The sequence below is a fragment of the Polyodon spathula genome, chromosome 22 (genome assembly GCF_017654505.1).
Source record: "Polyodon spathula isolate WHYD16114869_AA chromosome 22, ASM1765450v1, whole genome shotgun sequence".
Classification (NCBI taxonomy): Eukaryota; Metazoa; Chordata; class Actinopteri; order Acipenseriformes; family Polyodontidae; genus Polyodon; species Polyodon spathula.
This window is the reverse complement of record NC_054555.1, coordinates 10,406,780-10,411,530: the sequence shown is the minus strand read 5'-3', so window position 1 is coordinate 10,411,530 and position 4,751 is coordinate 10,406,780.

Here is a 4,751-nt window from a genome sequence, read left to right as displayed (position 1 = left end):
CTTGTGCCAGGATTTTCTCGAGCTGGTTCGCTCATTCTGGAGCAACCCAGCGTCAGCCCTCTAGGCCTCTAATACAGCAGAGGCCCTGCAACACACTGCAAGAGCCCAAGAAGTGAACCTAGGCATGTTCCCTACCATCGGGGACACAGTCACAGTAGTGGTGCAGGGATCTACCTTCACAAGAGGGGACAAAGACCTGACCTGCCCGTCCAAGCTGTGCAGAACAACTGATGCTATGCTGAAAAAGGCACATGCATCAGCGGCACTATCAGGTAGGGCGGCCTATGCAATGGCTATACTGGTCCTGTAGCAGACACAGCTGGCTGAGAGGCTGCAGAAGCAGGCAATGGAGGCGGACACAGGGGAGCTACTGGCATTAACAGGGGAGATAACCAACCTAATGGGGCAGTTAGGTCAGGCATCAGGCAGGTCTCTAGATGCGCTGGTAGCTGCTCAAAGGTACCTTTTGCTAACCCAGGCTGAGGTTGTGGACACCGAGAAAGTAGCTATTAGGTGCACCCATTACACCGGGGCAGACATTCAGAGCAACCATTGATGTGAGCCTTGAGAGGTATCACAAGGTCAAGGAGGCACACACAAAACAGGTCATAGATCATGTGTTGAAGTTAAAGCACTCCAAACATCAATAGAAGAGCAACTTCATGCCGTCTTAGACCACAATGTTCCTGGGGATCAAACTGAACTCTGTGAGCATGCTTGCCTCACTGTTGGAAGACAGGATTCGGTTGTTGGAAGTCACACTCTCCTTATTCAGAGGGGATGCTCTTCTACAGGTCAAGATATAAGGTTGTTGGGGCTGATGGCAGCCACCTTGAGAATCCTTCCCTTAGGGCTGCTGAAAATGCGCCCGCTTCAAGCCTGGGTAAATACACTCAAGGTGCACCCGGTCTGCGATCGGCACCAGCTGGTGCGAGTGTCCAGACAATGCCAGAAGACACTGGCGTTGTGGCTCCGTCCCGGCAATCTGCACCTCGGATCTCCCCTTGGCTCCCCTCACAGAAGGAAAGTTGTCACTACGGACGCCTCCAGCCTGGGCTAGGGAGCAGTCTGGAATGGGAGAGGAATAAGAGGTCAGTGAAAGGGACATTGGCAGCAAGCGCACATAAATGCCTGGTGTTATCTCATTTTCGCCAGCAGTTAGCACACAAACATGTGCTAGTCCGGATGGACAATACTACAGTGATAGCCTACATAAACCATCAAGGCTGCCTGAGCTCACCGTGCCTTCACCACACAGCGCATAGACTCCTGTCCTGGACGCACAGAAACTTGAGTTCCATCAGAGTGGTTCACCTCCGCAGTGTGGACAACAGGGCAGTAGACCTCCTGTCCAGAGGAGCTCCAAACAGCCCAGAATGGAGACTGTGGTGAAACAGATTTGGGAGAGGTTTTGTACAGCACAATTCGACTCATTGCCCCGTATGCTTCTCTATGGAGAGAGACAGGGGCCCCTTGGGAGTAGATGCGCTAACTCACCCCTGGCCACAGGGGCTCTTGTATGCATTCTCTCCGCTACTGCTATTACCCCTGAAATTAGAGAGGATCAGGGTGGAGAGAGCACAGGTTTTGCTGGTTGCACCCAGATGGCCGAGATGCCCCTGGTTTGCTCTCCTCTCTGACATGTTGTCAGACCAGCCCTGGCAGCTCTCGCTGCGCAAGGACCTCCTGAGCCAAGCGGAGGGGTTATTATGGCACCCGAACCCAGCCCAACTCCAACTCTGGGTCTGGCCGTTGAACAGAGCACAATTTGTACTAATAAGATTTTGAAAGTACAACAAAGCATTCTCCTATGGTAAAACTGAATGTAATACAATTGTAAAACATTCAGTCAGCTTATATACACTGAACAAAAATATAAACGCAACATGCAACAATTTCAAAGATTTTGCTGAGTTACAGTTCATATTAGGAAATCAGTCAATTGAAATAAATTCATTAGGCCTTAATCTATGGATTTCACAGGACTGGGAATACAGATATGCATCTGTTGGTCACAGATACCTTAAAAAAAAAAAGTAGGTGCATGGATCAGAAAACCAGTCAGTATCTGGTGTGACCACCATTTGCCTCATGCAGCGCGACACATCTCCTTCGCATAGAGTTGATCAGTCTGTTGATTGTGGCCTGTGGAATGTTGTCCCACTCCTCTTCAATGGCTGTGCAAAGCTGCTGGATATCAATCCAGACAATACCAAACATGCTCAATGGGTGACATGTCTGATGAGTATGCAGGCCATGGAAGAAATTGGACATTTTCAGCTTCCACGAATTGTTTACAGATCCTTGCAACATGGGGCCGTGCATTTTCATGCTGAAACACGAGGAGATGGCGGCGGATGAATGGCATGAAAATGGGGCTCAGGAGCTCGACACGGTATCTCTGTGCATTCAAATTGCCATTGTTAAAATGCAATTGTGTTTGTTGTCCGTAGCTTATGCCTGCCCATACCATAACCCCACTGCCAGCATGGGGCACTCTGTTCACAACGTTGACATCAGCAAACCACTCGCCCAGACGACACCATACATGCTGTCTGCTATCTGCCTGGTACAGTTAAAACCGGGATTCATCCTTGAAGGCCACACTTCTCCAGCATGCCAGTTGCCATCAAAGGTGAGAATTTGCCCACTGAAGTCGGTTACGAATCCGAACTGCAGTCAGGTCAAAACCCTGGTGAGGACGACGAGCATGCAGATGAGCTTCCCTGAGACGGTTTCTGACAGTTTGTGCAGAAATTCTTCGGTTGTGTAAACCCACAGTTTCATCAGCTGTCCAGGTAGCTGGTCTCAGACGATCCCACAGGTGAAGAAGCCCGATGTGGAGGTCTTGGGCTGGCGTGGTTACATATGTTCTGTGGCTGTGAGGCCGGTTGGACGTACTGCCAAATTCTCTAAAACAACGTTGGAGGCGGTTTATGGTAAAGAAATGAACATTCAATTCTCTGGCAACAGCTCTGGAAAACATTCCTGCAGTCAGCATACCAATTGCACGCTCCCTCAAAACTCAAGACATCTGTGGCATTGTGTTGTGTGACGAAACTGCACCTGTGTAATGATCATGCTGTTTAATCAGCTTCTTGATATGCCACACCTGTCAGGTGAATGGATATCTTGGCAAAGGAGAAATGCTCACTAACAGGGTGTAAACAAATTTGTGCACAAAATTTGAGAGAAATAAGTTTTTTGTGCATATGGACAATTTCTGGGATGTTCTACTTATTATTCATATCTTTAGTCTTAAGAAGACTGTTTTTCCTGACTGGTGCTAAAAACTATTTGGAGTAAAAAGATTTGCTAATCGGGTCCATTTTTTCTTACCTGAGCAGTTTGGTATCACAGAGGTGATCTGCTTTTTGCTGACTTGATTTGTAGCAATGCAGACAAGATTACCAGAGACATGCTTCTTCAATATTACAACATGTTCTTCAGTACTAAAGTAAGCAAGGCTGGTATTCAGCGGCACTACATCTAAACTCCAGCTAAATGAAGCATTATCCCCTTTATCCACTGTGCAGACCAGCAGCACCTCCCCATTGGACAGACAGGTGGAGTGTACCACAGGCTGGGAGACAGCCTCTGAAAGAGAGTGGTCCATTTATGTATACATTTTTAAATGGTTTTTGTATCTCAAAACTAGGCACACAGTACTTGATTCTTAAAAAATAACAAGATCCTAAAATGTCTGCTACCTATACAATGTTTATAAAGTCTTAAATATTGTTGATGTGTCTGATATAGAAATAATAAGGCAGCTCTATATAAAGCAAGGCAAGACAAATAACATGTTTTTTTTTTTTTTCCTACTTGAGCAGTTTGGTATCACAGAGGCGCTCTGGTTTGTGCTGACTTGGTTTGTAGCAATGCAGACAAGATTACCAGAGACATGTTTCTTCAATATTACAACATGTTCTTCAACACTAAAGTAAGCAAGGCTGATATTCAGCGGCACTCCATCTAAGCTCTAGTTAAATCAAGCATTATTCCCTTTACCCACTGTGCAGACCAGCAGCACCTCCCCATTGGACAGACAGGTGGAGTGTACCACAGGCTGGGAGACAGCCTCTGAAAGAGAGAGGCTTTCAGTTAGTGTTTACATCATGTTAACACATCCCAAACCCATTTCCAACCCAATACAGGGACAATGCATTTGGCATCAGTGGTGTAGGGTCCCACATTTAAACTGTTTACTGCATCAGGTTTACATCCCAATTGTCATCTTTTACCTTTGTTTTAACCACCCTTGCACACAATTATCCTTGATTTAACTAGATAAAAACCATGTTTTAAGGATTTTGCTTTATAAAATTGTAACCATTTGTTATGACTGCTGCTGGTACTTCTCCTATCATATACATACCTGAAAAAGAAGTCATAAAATGGGAATTTGACTTTTTAAAATAACATGTCAATTTTTTTTTCGACAAGTTTAAAATAATACTGAAACTTTGAATTTCTCTTAAAACATTAGAAATCAAGGTATTTATCTCACTTATTTAAGACATGTTTAACTTGAGAACTGGACACCTCACCTTGAATATAAACCTGCATTCTTCCCTTAAATATGTCAATTCCATTAGAATTAAACACTTCCACACAGTAATCTCCTGAATCATCTTTTTGAGTCCTGCCCAGCCTGAGGGTTCCATTAGAAAAAATCTCAGTCCTGTTTGTATAAAGACCTTTAAGTACAGTTTTGTTATCCTTAAACACACCAATGGGTTTGTCTCCCT